The sequence below is a fragment of the Nipponia nippon genome, unplaced genomic scaffold (genome assembly GCF_047370975.1).
Source record: "Nipponia nippon isolate SJK-2023a ecotype South Korea unplaced genomic scaffold, ASM4737097v1 scaffold_3, whole genome shotgun sequence".
In the NCBI taxonomy this organism is placed as follows: domain Eukaryota; kingdom Metazoa; phylum Chordata; class Aves; order Pelecaniformes; family Threskiornithidae; genus Nipponia; species Nipponia nippon.
In genome coordinates this window covers 121,247,380-121,266,328 of record NW_028262347.1, presented here as the reverse complement: position 1 = coordinate 121,266,328, position 18,949 = coordinate 121,247,380, and the positions used below count along the sequence as shown (strand labels likewise).

At 40.6% G+C, this 18,949-nt stretch overlaps 1 long non-coding RNA gene across 1 annotated transcript; it reads left to right on the top strand.

The window, feature by feature from the left end:
* Nucleotides 1-2,142: 2,142 nt before the first annotated feature.
* LOC148054877 (uncharacterized) lies at nt 2,143-18,524 on the top strand. The gene is made up of 3 exons (XR_015706656.1): nt 2,143-2,240; nt 2,387-2,606; nt 17,708-18,524. It is a non-coding gene; the product is annotated as an uncharacterized LOC148054877 (long non-coding RNA).
* Nucleotides 18,525-18,949: the final 425 nt, after the last annotated feature.

Genomic DNA, 18,949 nt, shown 5'->3' with positions numbered 1-18,949 from the left:
AGCAGCTCTATGAACAATTGATGAAAGAAGGGAAATAAAGAAATATAAGAAAATAAATTCTGGTGCAATTTTAATAATGAGAATATCAAAACAGTTTGAATCTGTTCATGAAGTCTCTGCATTCAGGGAAGTTAAATCTGTCAAATACTTTATTGCCTTGAACATTCATTTGAGCAATCAAGGAGTTCATTCGACTCCTAAATAAGCATATAAACCAGCAGATAACATGGGTTTCAAGAATAAGCCCATAGTCATAAGGCCCAAATCTGAGATTCCCAGTTGCGGTCTGGTAAATCTGTTTTCTTTTTTTCCTTCCAGAGTAGCCAGAATCCCAAATTGCTAGATTAGGTTTACCTTTCAGAAGAGAGTGATTTTATAAAAAGTATTTTATCACACACATCCCAGAGCTAAACACAAGCCCTCAGTTGTACTCTGCTGAAATTCACGTGAAGGCCATCATCGTATTGATCAGTTGACTGTCACTGCAGATGTTTGAGGGTTATGGATTCTTTCCTGAGATCATATTAAATCTTAAATTAAGTTTCTGAATTACCAAAGTAAATGAGAGCATCGGCAAGTATAAATGAATAAAAGAATATAAATTAATAACCAAGGAAGTTGCATCAATTTACGCAGCCTGAGTTTATGAGCTGTACTTTATTTTGTGCCAACTGTGTGCTCCTGCGTCATTAAGTTATTGTCATGGTATCCGGTTGTGGCCATTTGATTACAAAATAATTTTGTTGTTAAAAAAAAAAGCTGTCTTCTAATGCAAATCATATATTTAGTGTTCAGGATTTTCATGTGCTGTGAAGATATCAAGTAATAAGCGAACCTTTTCTTCAGGATTTTGAATATACCCTTGAGCATAATGGATTTAAAAATCCGCTCTAACCTTTTGCTATTGGAACACAGCCTAGAAGGAGGCTGTACGTTGCGCAATAGTTCAGAGGAGGTGAGATTATTGTTTTTAGAGTCATTTTTAAACTAGCTTTTAAAAGTACAGGGCTTGAGGAACAGTTCAACACCTACTGATGCTGGCCTATGTGTAAAGTCTTTTTTGTATCCACGATCCTATGAGCAAAATTATGTTGATGTCCTTCCAGGAATTGCCTAAATAGGGGGGAAAAAAAAAAAAAAGAAGAAAAGAAACCCACAACTGCCAATCTACTGATGTCTTCCAGGTGGTGTCATCAGGCCCTAGTACCAGTCTGAGCCAATGCTCTCAGAAGCAATCTGTATATTCAGGGATCATAGCTGCCCTGTGGTAGTGTATGATAATATTTCCCATATGAGTTTTAAACCACTGTTACAAGCAATTTTGTGAACTCCTTGCCACACCCCTTTATTTCACCTCGTTATTAGATTTTTCTCCCATTTGCGCATGTCTTTCCCATGCTAAAGCTGTTGTTACCTTAATTACTATTAGCCAAATGAGAAACACCTGACCAGCATGCTGCTCCAAAGCAAGGTAAAAACTAAAAGCATTTGCTGAAAGCAGAATGGTGTGCCTTTGAGAACGAATGCTTGTTAACAATATCTTTAGCATTATCTATTGTGAAATCAGGGATATTTAGGTGTTAGGGAGTCTTTCATTTTTCTGGGTCACTTTGCTGATACTTTACTGTTGTCCTGAAAGACAAATTTGAAATGACAGAAAGCAGCAGAGAAATCTACTCTTTTAATTCATTTATTATTCAGAAAAAGGACTTTGCTGCTTTCTTATAAATTATAAAATAAAGAATAAATAAAAACTATTTTAAATTTTGTTGCAATATATTATTATAACTGTCACAGTGATTACTGTAATTCTAGGATAACTAGCAGTCAGTAGATCTCACACTCCATCTAACGCTATGGTAACCCCAATGATTTGATATTTCACATCCCAAAGATGCCCAAAGCAGGACTTTGAGGCTGAGGTGCTCCAGCAGAATCGCAGTTGTGTGGTTGCGTGCACCTCCCTGGGGCGGTCTGGCTGTAACCCTGAGCAGGTGGAAGGAGTTGTGTGCTGGGGCACTTGCATAAATGCTGCAGCTGGTGCCTCCTTGCTCAGGAGTGCCTCTCTGGTGGGACTGCCTTGCGGGGAGCTGGGCTGACCTGTCTGTGGGTTGGGGTGGGTGCATGGCTGTGTCCCCCATCCTGAGGAGGACATGGCAGTGTGTGGGGGAGTCTCTCCACCTGCCTGATGAGGCTATGTTGCTCTGGGGAAAATGAAATATAGGGCAACTGAGCAAAAGGTATGACCTGCTGTGGCCTATCCTGTGGGTCCTCTGCTAGCAGCAAAGACCTCCATTTACTGGGGGTTACTCCAGGCTCTGTGCTGGGTCCCCTGCGCTCGCTCCTTGAGCTGATCTGTCTTGTTTGTTTGTTTTCTTCCCTTTAGCGGTGGGACAGCTTTGGACTGTGGGCTGGAAGAGCAGGGCAGCTGTTGCCCTTTTCTGGCATGCGCTGGCCGCTGAGCAGCAGGGATGCAAGCAGAGCCCCAGGCTGGAGGGGTTACCCGGAGGAGAGACCTGCGGGGCTGTAGACCCTTCTCCCCAGCTCACGTCTGCCCTGGGAAGGGCTCTTCTCCGCACCATGGCCATGTCCAGCCTTCTCCCAAGGTAAGTGCACCCTCGCGTGAGCGTGCTGCTCGTCTCTGTGCCCTCGGGAAGGTTGTTTTGGCTCTCTGGAACTTGGCTCTGTTTGTGTAGGGTGCCTCTATCCCATGTCGCTTTGTTGGTGCTTTAGTAGGTGCTTGGCCAAGAGTTTGTTCTGGGTAACAAGTAGCTGGGCATCGTGGTGCCTTTTTGGAAAGGACCCTTGAAGCATTGCGGGGAAGTATTTATTTCTGTGAAGTGTGAGATGTTACTGAGACCCAAGGTTGGAAAGTATGTACTCTGGGATATGAATGGTAAAAACCATGATGTCTGATAACTTTAGGTATTTGTATTGAAGTGACAAAACCCTCTCCTCCCAAGTCTTTCTCTTTAACAAAACCTTAAGCAAGCTATGTAAATATGTGTTTTCTTAAGAAAGCTGTGTAAATATAGGTGGTCTCTTCTTCTTATGTAGCAATATTATTATGTTTCTAAGCTCCTATTGGTTTATTCCTTTAATATCTGCTGATGAAAAAATGAATGTTAAATTGTGATAGTCCCTGATGGCTGGCTTCTGTGGCAGTTCATATACATCTGCAACAGCAATAGTTATAGTTTAGTCACCAAGTTGTTCTGTGAAACCATGATGTACAGGTAGCAAATTATCTTGGAGAACAGTTCATCTGATCTGTTTCTAAGGGGTACGTTTGTAGGTGTTGGTGTCGACATGCATCATTCAAGCTATTCAGAATTTACTGTGAATCAGGCGTTGTTTGGACCTGTTTCTTTGCTACGTCAGATTTTATCACTGTCTCTTAAATTTTTGCCTGCATTTTGTTATAAGGTTCCACCTAATGCTGTGACCTGCTTTCTAGCAATACATACAAATATTTGTTTTCACAAGTTAAGGTGCCTAGAGCTCAACAAGCCATCCAAAGGTGAGCTGTCATGCAATTATAAATGGTAGCCAATATTTAATTTCAAGAGTCGTGTTATGTTTTACTTCTGTGGCGTATATCCTGCCAGCCTGATCTTGACTTGAATGGCTCATTATATTCCAATGAAATTACTATTGATTTACACTGGGAAGAGCGAGAGCAGAGTCAAACCCTTTGTATTGAATGTTCCCATTTACGCAGCATCTGGGGGGGGGAAATTCAGCGTTCACTGCACCAGTGCGATGAACTGGCCCTGCCGCTGCATTGCCATGGCTCTCTGCAGCGCTGGGTCAAGGCTGGCCCTGCTGGGACAGAGTGCAAGGGCTCAGCTCAGCTTTTTACAGCCACGGTCATGCAGCTTTGTGTATGAGCAGAGTGCTTCATTCTGGGCCTGAAAGTAGCTGAATTTTTTTCTACTTATGTTCTTTTGGGTGATTGTTACAGCTCCTATACTGTGCAGTGCTGGCTAGGGAGGAGGCACGGGGATAGGAAGGGTTGGGGACGTACTGGTATAGCACATATCTGCAAACGACTTTGTTGGCCGTGCTTTTATGAAGTGTCTAAGGAGCCTGCCCTGTGCCAGGGCCGGTGGCTGCCAGAGGGCTGGCTGAGCTGGAGCAGGAGTCAGCCCTTCCTTGGCAGCCGTCTCCCGCTGGCTCTGAGCATGGCTGCTTACTCATTGCAAAGAAAACTTGTCCAGGCCAGACCGGAGCCTCCGCTGCTGGAAACAGCCAGCCATGGCACGTGGCCTGTGGTGGAAGTGCTCTGCTGCTCCGCAGGTCCCCTTCCATCGGTGACCAGGGAAGACAAGTTGTTTTCGGACTTGTTACCTTGTGAGGAGCTAATGGGAGATCAAAACAGCATTCAGTCCTGTATCCCAGGATGGGGCACTTTGCCAAAAATGAGCTCACACAGGGCCTTAAAAGATCCTCGCTGCTTACTTGTGAAGATCTCTGGTAATCGTAATTAAACGCAATAAGCATTGCTGCTGTTCTGACGGAAGATTAAGGATGCACAAACCTCCCCTGAGCCTCAGGACTCCTGGGGAGGCAGAAGCAAAGCATGTCTCTGGTCCTGTAACGCACCCCGTGTTTTTAGTACCTCTTTCAAATGCTCTCTCAGCCCTTCCTGGCTGCAAGGTACATTCCTCATTAGAAATCCAAATTAGATGATGTCCTGAACAAGCCTGGTTTTGATCCTGTGCTATGTTACATTTGGTTACTGATTTTTTTTTTTTTTTTTTTGGTGTGTTCTGCTGCTTTATGAAACACAGGCTAAGTTAAGGGAAACTTCCTATTAAATAGGATGGTAAACTGTAACTACCTGCTTTGTGGTGGATCTTTCTCCCAAACTATGTATTTTTTAAGTGTTCAGAAAATTAAACAAATGCTTCCAAATTTATTGTAGCTACCCCAGTCAGACCAGGTGATTTTGAACGGCCCTGGGAGGAATGAGCATTCATTCTTTGCTGTGACAAATGGATAGGGAAACAGGAATGGCAAACTTATGTTCCCTGGAGGACTGGGCATTTCTGCTGCAGGCAGCAAAGCCCATGCAGTATGTCATCCGCTTGCCCAAACCCCATCCCATAGGTTAGAGGTATGTGCACCCCACAAGCATGTTAAGCAAGTCTCTGAGCTTCTCATCGTATCCTTAGAGTTGAGCAAACCTATTAAAGCCAACAATTCTGGTGAAATGCTCAACTGACAATTATAAAGCTATCGTGTGTGTTCCTCTCAGTGTGTAATTTGCTAATGATATTTCAATATATAGCTGGGGAAGTGAGAGGGAGCATGTGTCTGACCTCCTGACCCCACAGCTGTATTCAGGGAATTGTATACTTCAACGATTTCTTTTATGCAAACCTGTGTTTGGTTAATTTTAAAAATAATTATTCTGAGTGCTCATAGAAATGAGTCAGAGATGCAGCATGTTCTAGAACACAAAAAAAGCTAGCGATACTACTGAAAGAACCTTATTTAAGAACCTTCTTTTTACCAGGACATAAGTATTATTTATGACTGCCTCTCCTTATCGTTGTGACTATGGTTAAATATGTTACTCTTAACTACAGCTTTGCTGCTGCTGCTCTTTAAGAGTAGTATCCCATGAAATAGAGCTTCAGTGTGTTGTTACATACTGATGTTGATTCTCAAATACTTTAAGGCTGAGAGGCTCAGATAAATTATTCTGAAATACAAGGGTTGGTTTTTTTTTATGCTGTAGTGAGGCATCAGATCAGCTGATGAACAGTTCCCTTTACATTGAGTGGTGTGCCTAATTCCTTGCTAGGGCTCTCTGAGAATCCCATTCTACAAGAATCGGTCCGTACAATGGTTGCACCTACTCTTTTGCTTTCAAGACTGATGTTGTTACATCCTGATTGCCAGACTAAAGCTACAGATGAAAATAGAATTATTTCAGAACATTGAATATAAAGATGTAAATATACATACACAAACACACGTATAACTGAAGTACTACTATTGGTCATCTGGAAATAGATACATTTTTTTTTTTTTTGAAATTTGAAGGTATGACAGGACCTCTAATGAGAGGTTTAAACATAGGAAAGTTAGAGTAATATTCTAAGTTTCACTTTTACCTACATCTCTGCTTATTCCTTTGTGCCTAGCACTGCTTTAAACAAAGCAGGCCAGGTCTGTGTTTTCTATGTCAGCCTTCTCATTCCTTTCTGACTTTACAGAATGAAACTTACTGTTCCCATCTGTCATCTCTTTCTCTGTCCTTAAAAAATGCCCATGGACTGAGGCCTCAGCCTGCAGGCAGCGTCGGGCAGGCAGGTCCTCGTTCCCATGTGGGCTCCCACTCCATCCTGCTCGCAACAGTGTGTGCTCCAGAGCTCAAATTTGTCTCCTCTGAGGTATCTTGGTTGAATCCTCTGCCAATCTGATCTGCAAGGTGAAGTGTGTGCTTTTTCCAACTATCAGGGCATTCACAGGTTATTTTTTGGGAGAAACAAATTAAGAAAAAACCCAACAACCCTATTCATCTTCAGTATTGCTATGTGCTTGACATGTTGCTTCATACAGTACCTAGTAAAATGAGACTGTACAAATTGTATGGGCAAAAAAATTAGTGTTACATAGTCAATAAATCATGCAAGGAATTCGGTATCTGTGTACTTAATCTAAATTTGTTAACACTGGCAAGATAAAGGTCATTTTGACTTCATGCCGACTCTTGAAACTGGGACACTGCTCAGAAATTTGAGGTTTCTTCATCCAGCTGTGTACATGTGCCTTGTTATCTAATACTTTAATTGCTAACAAAACAGTGGGTAGTAGAGAATATACTGTTCTGTGTCAATATTTAAGCAGGACTTTACTTATAGCTTAAGTTTATTCACCTTGGAGAGAGAGAGAGAGAGACTTTTTACCTCACCTGAATAACTGGGCAAAGAAAAAGCAGGATTTCAACTTGCTCCTGTGGTCTGTACTTACTGTAGGCAAATAGAAAAATATGCAAGCTATTTTTGAAACCCATGTCTTTCAGGGTTTTTTTTGTTGGTTTTTTTTGTTTGTTTGTTTTGTTCAGGAACAGTTGAGACCTTGCTTCCCCCTCTTCCAAATGGATGAGGCAAGTTAAACTCTCTGGTTTGTTTTTGATGAATATTTGCCGAAATTCTTAAAATTCTTCCGCAAAGGGGATTTGCAATTGTCTCTAGTTTCCTTCTCATCACTCGTTGAAAAGCTGAGCATGGGGATGGGGACTTCCATGGCCATGCATGTGAGGAAAGCTGAGAACAGAAAGCATAAGCTGCTCAGGTTTATGTACAGAGATCACCGCTGCTGTCTGTCTCCACTCCATTCTCATTATTCTTTTCCCAGAACATGTTGTTGCTTGAAGACTAATACTTGCTGTTTTCCATGTCCAAAAGCCCGATCCTTGCTGTGGAGGAAGTTAAAATAAGAGGTCCCATCATCCTCCCATAAAGCCTTAAAACATTTGGAATGACAGTTAAGGAGAAGGTTATAAAGATAGGCGGGCGTTGCCCACGTGGGAGAAGCAGCACCATGGAGCTGTGAAGCCTGCCGTGTGCGGAGGCTGCATCATTTTGCCTGGAATCGGTTCACATGCCTAAAGGATCTGTTTGTTTTTAATACCTCGTGTTCACCAACCCGTGATAACATTAACAAACCAAGTCTTGAGGAAGTTACAGACTTTGATCGTTCCTTTATGCTTCCTGAAAGTCTCTCCTGAGTTGAGCTTGCTTCAAACTTCCCCTTCCATACTGTGAGTTTAATCCTTGTGTCTACTTTTCACCTTTTCTGTGCTACACTGGGATGTGAAATAAGTAGGTAGCAAAATGAAATCCTTGTATCAAGACACAGAAGGTATATTCAGTCTTTGTCCCAGGAAATAAGACAATAGTGCGAACCAAATGTAGCTTATGGCTATACTATGCACCACAGCACCCTAGAAACCAGGAATCTAGGTACCAGACTGCTGCATTTAATACAAGTCTCATTATTAGTTTAAGACCTGGCTTATGGACATAAAAGTGGTCGTTTTGTTGGGTGTGGGTTTTTTGCGGGGTTTATGGCTTTTTGGTTTTTGTGTTTTTTTTTTTTTTTAAATCGGAGGAAATGTGCAGAGAGCACATATACCATGAGTTAAAGCCATGTCAAGATAACTGGAGAGAGGAAGAAGAGGTAGCAAGCTTTGAACAAAGAGCCTTTTCTTCACAGACGATGTGCATGTATGCCATGCCTTTAAAAAAATCTCTGCCAAATCTGACCAGGCTTATAAGGGGAACTGACTGGAACTTGTCCATGTATCTCCTGGAGTAGATGGGGCTCTAACTATCCCCCCAGGGGCAATTGAGAAGGCTCAGAACGGTGTTTCTGGGGTCTAGACTGACACTTGTGCATGAAAATATAAAGGGAAGCAGAGTGAGAGTTGGATGAGCTGCATTTGGCAAGCTGACCAACAATTTTCAGCCTTTTTCTATGACAGACAGTTCTCCATTGTCTTTCAAGGTGAGTTTTGGACATTTTTCTTAGCTAGTTTCGAGCTGTGGCGAATCCCAGCGAATCCCAGTGTGGCTTTTGTTTGCAAACCAGGACTTTCTTCCATGTCCTATCTTTAATCAAGATTTTTCAGTAACTCAGAGCAATTCTAACTGATACAAGTCCAATGCCAAAACAATCCCGGAACACTAGATCTAAATATTTAATTGCTTTATAAAAATTTCCATTCTTATTCATATATATTTCGGTAGGAGTACTTATTGAAAGGGCACTACTTATTTTGCAAGGGCACTACATTATGGCATGATGAGGATCTAAAGTGTGCGAAGTGAAAGCTAAAATGTTATCTACTCCGAGAATAAAAATTAAGTCTGCAGCTCAATATTGCTAAACTTGCATATATAAAATATCTTGTCTGTCCTCCCTCTCTCTAATATTTAGCCAGGTGCTAGACAAGCTAAACTCTGAGATTTTTTTTTTTTTTTTATTAAACTTCTGGGGTTCGGACATTTCGAGTTTATGCTTACAAGGCTTCTTGTAACAATAAGCAGTAACCTTTTCTTCTAATGAAGCCTGAAGTTCTCATATGATCACTCTAAACATGGATGCTTTAAGAAAAAAATACCGAAAACTTTTTAGAATGAGGAGTGTGGGAGGTGATCTAAAAGGATGAAATTGGAAAGGTTTCCAGATGTGAAAGAACCAAGTTAGTTATCTCATAAGAAGCTCAAAATCCAACGAAATCTGAATGCTGAGTTTTACATAGTTGTATTTTCTTTAGGATTTCCTGCTAAAAATGATAGATCCAACATCCTTTATCATGTCGGTGATTTTGACTTTGTAGGGGAATTGGTGTATGGTGGCAAGAAAGGTTCTCCCTGCGTTGCCCATGATAAATGTCTGGACACAGACCATTTTTTGTAGAGTTAGGAAAAAGTGGTTTGCTTCTAATCCTGGTACTTTCCTTCCTGTATTCTCTGATATCTTGCTTCTGAAAGTCAGTTTTTGTCTCAGTCTCGCAGACCTTTGAAACATAGGTTATAAGTAATGTTGTTCCTTCTAATGCAGTTAAATCCATGCCATTTTAGATTTCCTAGGCCATTAATTTTAAATGTGCATTTTTGGGTCTTTTCCCCACTTTTGGGTATTGGCAGGCTGCAAAGAGCTGTGTATTACACAGTGCTGGTTGTTCTCAATCATTCTTGTGACAATATTATCCCTGTAACATGGCCAAAGCAGAGTCTATGTGGATTATCAGATGCTTAATTGCCTGAATTACAAGATATAAAATGTACTTTGGGCACTCGTATGTAACCAAGTTATTTGACTGCTTTTGTGTTCTTCCCCACTTTGTCCTTCCTAATGGTTTGCAATTCTGAACTGTTATTAAAAAACAAAACAAAAACCAAAACCACAAAAAACAAACCAGGAGACTTATGTTTCTATGCTGGTTTGGATTAAGGTAGTGCATAACATAAATAAAGAGTCAGTTTGTGAGCTAGCTTTGCTTCTCATCCTTTCCCACATTGTGTTTGAACCCAGGGCAGCACAGTTGCTCTGTAGCATACGACTATGAGGTTTTTGTATCTTGTGCCTGCTAATATATGTGAATTTTTTTAAAGCAATGGCTCATGAATGACTTCCATGCCTTTTTTTGTACTTTCTTATACCTGGTTCATGCAGAGATGTTCATGGTCTTATTGCTCCTGATCTATGGAGGTGTGTGGATCTAAATTTACAAAGGAGCTCTGAGCTCCCAGAGGAGATGTAACTCAAGTGTGGACCCAGAGGCCCTAAAAACTCTGGAGGTGTTAGTTGCTAGATGAGTGCTTCAGGGGAAGTATTTTTGTAGTAATTCTAGAAATCCCTACATCTAGCCTTGCTTGATTTGTTGCTGTCACTAGACAAATGCTACATCATTTGCAGTGCTAACATTGGCTTGGGGATAGCTTTGACAGAATCTCTCCAGAGGTCAGTTCTGGTGTTTTCACCTTGACAAGCCAGTAGATAGTTCAGAGTGGCAGCTCTAGCATTGTCTAAACTTTTATATTGGGGGGAAAAATAATGTGGTAAAACCCTACCCTTTCTGTTAGGGCTAGTATGCTTGCTCCGTGCCAAATAGCCCCATGGAGCCATACTGCCCTTAATTTCTATGCTGTCTCAACAAGCAGGTATTTAGCTGATGACAAGTTATTTTACATGTCCTCAAAGTAAGGTTCTGCAAACTTCTTTATGATATTTTCTTCTTCCTTTTTCAAAAAAAAAAAACAACCCACATCTGAAGGTAGTCTTCGTAGGTGCACAGTTATCTTCTCTTCCCAACCACTGCTCTTAATCCACCCTGTGTGTTACAAGCTGTTCTTAGGTAGTATGTTCCAGATAATGGAATTTAAAAGAAATTATTTAACTTGCAGAGTCTATCACTTAAGGATAAGATCATGCCAAACTTCGTGTTGCTTTGAGACTTAAATCAGCCACCTTTTGGATTTAATTGCTATTTTGGCAGGCTACAGAAAGGAAATGGAGATTTTTAACAATTTCATATCAACATGAACTGAAAAGAATTTGATGAGACAAAGAAAAGGTCTTTTTCTAACTCAAAGATGCTCTGCTTGCCAAGTGTCAAAGATTTTTGCAAACATCAGAGGTGGGAGAGAGTTTTTTGAGAAAAGCTTGTTAAGCTCCTTATAATGGAAGACTTTATCATGCATTTACCTATGTTGTATATGCTCCCATTTAGAGCATGTCCTGCCTAACACATCTCACCTACCTAATGTTCCACTCCATCGGACCAGCTTCTTGGAAGGCTTTGTGGAGCTTTGATACGCATTGAAAAGTAACAAACCTGGTATCCCATTTACCTAGGTAAATTTACCTGTATATCTGCAGCTAGGTTGTATTTCTTACAGTAGACGTGCACTACAGTATTACTGACTTTCACCTCACTGCTTAACATCACAAGCATAGCCTTGGCCAAATGCGTAAGGTCTGTCCTCACCCGATTCATCTAGTAAAAAGCAGTGGTACATTTGTTAATCAAGGAAATGGCCGTTTGTCATTAATATCCACTTTACTTAAACTTATTTAAGTGTTGGAAACCTCAGAAGCTGCTATTCCAGTTGCTTATAACGTGCTCTTTGTTTTCTGTTTGGCTTATCTTTAGGCACAATGCAATCTTGAGGAAGCACACCCACTCCCTAATGTTTTCCTTGGGAGCCAGAAATGCGCGCTGCAGCGCACTCGGGCAGTCGCGAGGAAAAGCGGAGCATGTGTTATGGGAGGTGCGGGGGACGGTAGCGGTGGGCTGCAGGAAATTATACGCAACTTTAAAGGTTGCAGATCCATGCTAAAACCAGAGTTATGACGCTTTCTGATTCGAAACTGTGCAGCCGAAGTCAAAAAGCTCAACTAGCGACTGCAAAAACATTGAGCTTGCCTTGCTTGATGGATGGCTTTTTAAGGCTGGTACACCTTGTGTTATGAGTACACCCAGTCTTTTAAAAGTTCAGCAGCTAAACTGAAACTAACCATTGTTCAAATACTTTTGTAATGAGAGAATCTTGTTTACTTTAACGGTTTCCCTTCCTAACAGGCATGCTGCTTTTTCCCAGCCTGCAATGTTTCTTCTCTCTTTATAGTGTTTCCAAAAGTGACATTATCCTTGGCTCCTTGGATAATTAATTCTGATTTCTTTGCAAAATTTTTTTTTTAAATACTGTCTTTCTTAAAAGTCCTAGATTTTATTTTGGTTGATGCTAAATCTATTAATATAGCAGGCTTAACTTTATACACGGCTGGCTTGGGAGGCTACCTAGGTAGTCCAGATCTAGTGTGTGTGTGTGTGTATATATATATGTATGTATGTATATGGGGTATGGGGGAGAGGTAAGAGCAAAATATGGTGTGTAAGGATTCTGATCTTGCAGGCGTGAGACACAGCACCATTGCGTGTATCGTTAGCCACCCCAGTGTACGGGCAATGGTACCACAGCCAAAAGCCTGATCTGGATGTGGATCCAAACTCATGCATATTTGTGCGTGCCCCCTCTAAGGGCTCATCTTTGAGAGGATAGCAGCCTACTGCTAAATTACTTACTAGAGTTGCTCTTTTTTCAAGATGCTGGATCTCCGTTCTGAACATCTCGCTGCTCTTCAAAGCCCTGTGGGATTATCCATACCTGCAATCTCAGCCTCTACTTGTTTTTGGCATATGTCTTTTCATTTTCTGCTGCATTCTGAATATAGTTCCAAGGTATCAAAGAAAACATGATAAAAATGATTGAATTCAAAATAATATCATACGTATGTTTTGTGTCCCCTTGTTGTTTCTTTTTAAAAAAAAAAACAAACAACTAAGACCAAATTGCATATAGACAGCAGGTATGAGACCTCATTTTAGAATTCCTTTACGTTTCACAAGGATTGAATCTTGAATGCTGAAATTGCAAAGTCATTTGTAATTTTGGTTCAGCGCCACAGGTAAAAATCATTGGAGTCCTATTTGGAGGCTGCTGAAAACTCAATTTAAAAGCTGATCTTGGAAGAGCTCTGATTTAACAGAACTGTCTTACAAAAAATTTAAGGAGTTTTTTCTTTCTCGGAGTAAAACTCAAGCCTTGGTTTAGATTTAAATTTTAACTCTGAGTTTTTAATTTAAATGCAGTTTGTGAGCCATTACTGACATCTTGCTCTATCTTGAGCAAAGCAAATTTGAGACAAGGCTGTTTTTCTATTAAATAGATAAGCATAACTATTTCATTGATACTTCTTAACTGAAAAGGTCAGCCCCATTGTTTCTAAAGCAGTAGTATATGAATCTGAAACATAAATCATTAGTATCAACAATGAAATCCATGATGTAGTTAAGCATTTGTCACAATGAATGGAAAAATAAACAAGTTGTTCCCCCAAGACCTCTGTGCTATTTAGAGCTGAATGAAAACTTCATTAAATAAAATAATCAGTTTGAATACTTTTTTGATTGTTCTGTGAATGCTATTTGAGAGATTAGATCTTCCTCAAAGGTATCTACACACTAAGTACTTGACTTTTAAAAATACTCTAAAATAGAGATTAAGCATTAAAAGCAGGTCTCTTCAATCCCACTTTTACATCATCTTAATATTTGTAATTTTTGTAACTAAAAAAAATCTTACAGAAATAAAAAAATGGACTTCTTTGTATTTCTAGTATTTCATACTACTTCATCCTTTCTGGAGAAGGAAAGTAATAACACAAGAGAGGAGAAAAAACTGAAAGTAGAAAAAGGAAAACTGACTTTTTTTCAGTTTTTAGAAGCCAAGCTGAAATATTTTGAAGTAAAATTGAAGCATTTTTATTTAGTGAAAAATGAAAGGAGGAAAAAAACCCCAAAGCAGATCTGTAGGTATTGGCCAACTTTGCCCTTTTGCACTCCTGTCTGCTATGGGTACAGCAGCACTTTTTTCTTTTCTTTCTCTCCTAGTACAGAAATGATTTTGCAAGACATGGAACTTTCATTTGACCAAATCTCCCTCTGACATTCCTGCTGCGTGTCTTCAGAAAAAAAAATGAAGAAAGAGAAAATATTCTACTATTTGAAATCTGTGGTGCAACAAGTCTTTGCATCATAGGTTTTTTTTAAATCTATATCCTTTGGTCATACACCTTCAGAAGAACAATTTGCTGTAGAATAGCATTCTTAACTCTCAATGTTGCAGGGAGGAAGAGGAAGGCTGCAGGGCAGACCTGTGTGTGCAATATCACATACACCCTCATTAGGGCAACTGCTGTTCCAGTGCAGGGCTTCCGTGAAGTTCGATGGACTGGTGTCTAGAAAATCTTCAAAAACAAGGTTTCAAAGTGGTATTCTTGTTTTTCTGGGTTTGATAAATTTCCTTGGTTGGTTTTTAAGTGATATAGTTGGTAGAGGTTGCCTCCTGCCTTTTGTCCTTCCATCATCATAGCTACAGCACTTACATTAACTTTTCAGAGTTTCTTTTGTATAACTTTTTTTTTTCAAGTCTGTTCTTGCTAAGTCTTATTTTGGCTACTAGAAAAAAAGCATATTGATCTAGGAAAGCAAAAGAGAAATGATGGACATACTGGATTGTGTTTAAATATTGGTCCCATTCCGTTAGTCACTTACTGGCTTTTGTTGGTCTCTGTGAAAATGTGCTCACTACAAAGTTTGCCTGTATGGCAGAAGGGTCTGTACCTGCTGGTGTTTGCTTGTAAGCTTGTGTTTGAACAGTAGTTAAATACCTCCTGTAACATGTTGATTCTCGCTATATCTCATCAAATAGGGAGGCAGAGTATCATGAAAAATGTGACTCTTCAAAACAATCCAACAGACGGCAAACACACATCTTAAGCAAATGTTCTTCAGTTACTCGATTGCTTTGAGATGTCAGTGACAGTCAAACTAGCCCTGTATTTGCAGCCACTGCAAAATGCAGATTTAATGAACAGCCTTGCAGCTGGATGCAGCTGGTGCAGTCCCAGCGGCTGGAGAAGGGAAAGGAATCTGGTCCGCACCGAGCAGCGGGTGCTCAGAGCAGCCTTCTGCGGCAAAAGCTTTGGGACCTGCCACAGGAGAAGACCTAGCTATGTGGGAGAGAGAGTTAAGGTTTTCCCAACCTGCTTGGCAAATCCAAGGCTGAGGAGAGACAAGTGGGATGTCCTGAGCACGTTCCCCTCCTCCGGTGACTGTGACCTTGGAGACCGGCACAGTCGCTCCTGGTGCCCTGCTCAGGGAATCCAGTGTTTCTATTGGCAAAGAGCCTGAGGAGTAGACCATGAGAGATGTGGGTTGTGGGATGACTTCTTCAGATGAAGAACTGTGCGTAGATTGACTTCAGGAACATCCCAATGGTTGTAGGCATAGGTTTAAAAAATTTTGGTTTGTGAGACCAGCTGGGTTAGATCCATTTACTCACATAGATTTTATTTATCTTTACACCTGTTCCTCTAAAAGTGGTGGTTGCATTTCCTTTGATGTTGTCTTCTACTTAAGTCAGTACAGAAACAATTATTTTTCCTGTACTATTTTCATAAAGTAAGTGAATTATTAAATGAGAGAGTCTTGTAATATTTCCATAATTAAATTTCTGACCAATGAAGGCAATGCACTTGAAATTACATATCTTCTGAAGTACCTTAGTGCATCAGAGTCTCGCTTTGCCTTCATTTTTCAGGCTGTTTCACAAGCAGAAACTAGCTGGCCTAAAGCTTATAAGCAGCTTTGAGTATCAGCTATGTGCCTGGTTAGAACAGCATCCATCACGACAATGTCAGGGAGGCAGCAGGGTATTTTGTCTTATCTTCTCTCTCTCGGCAGTTGTGTGTTCTCATACCTAGACGGTTGGCTCATTAAAACAAGTGTGTTATTGCTGAGCACAAAAAAAAAAGAAGACAGACACGCTGGTTTTTTTTTTTTAAGACTTGGATTTATAGCTCCATGTTGTAATCAGACATCACAAATTCTTTCACAAGAACTATAAAACAAGTTTTCTCATGAGAAGGAAAAAAAAAAGCAAAGGCGACTACGCTGTCCTCCATTAAACAATTGTGAATTTCTAGTTTAGTGCAAGCTTGAGGGGGAAAAAGGGGACCTAGCAGTAAATCATCTGTGCAGCTCTCAGCCATAAAGTTTCTTGAGCAGTCAAAACTGCCAGGGCTTGTTTGGATGACTTATTCCTAGGCAGGGGGGATGGAGGAAAGTTTATAATACAGCTGCAAACTTTTGCTGTCTCTAGTGTCATTGTTGTTTACATTACACGATAATGTGCTACAGAAACCTCCTTCCATTTCAAAGGTGACATTTTCCTCTCTGACCTTGTTTTGCGATGATTTCACCCAGCCAATGGAGCAGAGATCTGAAATTGTCTCGGCACTGGTGCGTGTTGGTTAGGTCCTTGCAGAGAAGAGGGGGTTCAGTAAGGGGTGCAGCAGCCAAGCCTGGTCAGGCAGGGCTGGAGCTGGGGAGGCCTGTGGGTCTGGCTGGGGTTTGGCTCAGGCCATTGAATGCTTTGCCAGGAGAGGTGGTGTGGGCCATTATCCACATTGAGTGACTGACTGACTGATTGCTTTGTGTTGAGTTTAGAAGGGAGAAGGGTGCCAGCTGGCTTGGGTGACTGGTAGCTCTTGGATAACCTACCTGTTGCTCCAAAAAGGCTGCCAGCCTTTTACACTAAATCATTAGATCCTCTCCATTAGGCTAAGGCTAAAATGTTTATTGCTTATCTTGATCAACAAAATTTGATCAAAGAATGTCATCACTGTATGATGTTTCAAATTGTTACTACTGCAAACTGTGTACTGTAGTTGGACAGACTATTTTCTGTAGGAGGCAACACTTCTGTTCGACAGTGCAGTGATTTATCTGATATCAGAGCATGCCTTGGGGAGCAGTCGCAGTAAGGTATGCATGCAGGGGCGCAGTTACCTGCGCAGACTGTCGCTGCCTGCATGAGCTATGCAAACGCTGAAGCAGTGTAAAATACCCCTGCAGACCAGCAGAACTTGCCCAGAGGGGCGTTACATAGTGCACCTCGATAAAAGTCAACTGATAAATTAGGGGAGGATAGATATATCTTAAATATGTCTTCTAGATGAGCAACTTGCAAATTTGTGAGAATAATGCTAGAATTGACTCTTAAAGTGTGTTTTTGGGGAGAAATGGAGGAAACTAGGCCTGAACCAGGACTGTATTCCTCTTTTGTCTCCCGAAATTCTTTCTTCTCACCCTTTCCTGTGTGCACTATTGTGAGAAAGACGTCCAGTATCCTGAGACCTCTGACTAATGCTTGAGATGAGTATCTTTTAAATTAAACAGCATTCAGCCTGACCTGTCTCTGTCTTAAATTTCTTAATAGTATGAAATATACCCTTTAAACAATCTTAGACCTGTGGTTCCCCTTCTCCCCTTAATCTAAGGTATGATTAGTGCTTAATGGACCTTGAAAAGCACCTTGATTTATAATGGCCACAGGTTGCTCTTGTCTAGATATGATCTCCAGTTTTCTGTTTTCTCTTGAAATGAAACACAAAATAGTGGGACATGTACTCGGTTTCTATGTTCATATATGCTACTTTTTTTTTCTCTCAGAACCACCACCTTTGGTGAATGATTTAATATATGTAATTTTTTACAGCAAAAACAATGGACTTCTTTATGCTGGGCAGTACTGATAACACAGTATCTATTACACAGATACACCAGGGTATCAGGTGCCAAGAAGCGCTTTTCGTGAAGGAGGACGTCTGAGTCCAGGACATCTATTCTGCGTTTGCGGAGGTGCAGTGAGAGCAGGAGAGAGCACTCTCATACTCACTACTCGCTATGTTTTGCTGCACGAAGAGCTCAGAAGCCCTCAAAATGTCAGCCTGTGTGAGTCAAAACTGCTTATCTGCCATGTGCTGGTTGCTGAAATCCAGGGGTAAAAGCACCTAGGACCCAGTACTTAAATCAATCCAAGCAGGCAAAGACCCAAACTATGATTCCAGCAACATTTCTTCTGTTGAATAAAAAAAACCTTGTCAGACTTCAGATAAAAACTGTATCACTTATGCCTGTGCATCTGTTTACTGAGCATAGTTACAAAATTTTTCTGAGGAGCAATCTTCCAAATCGCACAGCCTCTCTCATACCTGCCTAACTCAACTCAGACTAGAAAATGAGAGAAGTGAAGCTCGTGGAGCTGGTAGATGATCTTGTGGGACGAGACAAACAGTCATTAACTTTGCTAATGATGTTGAATCCCTGTGATGTGCTAATCTCGAAGTAACAGCGCCCACATCAAACTACTCTAGTTAAATTTCTTAGGAATAGGTTACAGCGGGATTACTGGTTTTCTCCACACTGGCATCAGATCCTAATACAACTAGTCAAATTTCAGATACGTTCACATTGCTAATATAGCTGGGAGTGATTTCTTTTCTATTGACAGTAATGTTATAGTAATGGCTAGAGGTTCTGGCTGAGACGGGGGCTGCACTGCTCTTGGTTGCGTACGGGAGAGTTAAGCAAGCCCAGCGATACGGGGTGCCTCTATCAAATCTGGAAAGAACAGTAATGATCTCCAGAGTCTCTGTCTAGTTACTTAATCAGAAGACAATCCTTTTCAATGTATTGTTTATTATTTTGAATAATACTCGAACTTTAACATACAATAGCTGCTCACCTGGATTATGTCATTTTCAGCTATGCTAATTTTCTAGTAGTTAGAACCCCCGGGGCTGGATACCATCTGTTCTCCAGAGTTCCTATCATCTTAATTTAAAGATGATTTAAAAAAAAATTTAAAAAAATTTAAAAAAAATATATAAAAAAAAAAAGCTCTAATGGGATTTGAGTGTCTATAAAGCATGGATTTTTCATACTCATCTTACTATTAACACATTCAAGGTGGTTGCTTTTTTTTTTTTTTTTTTCCCAACCTCTTTCAAAATATAG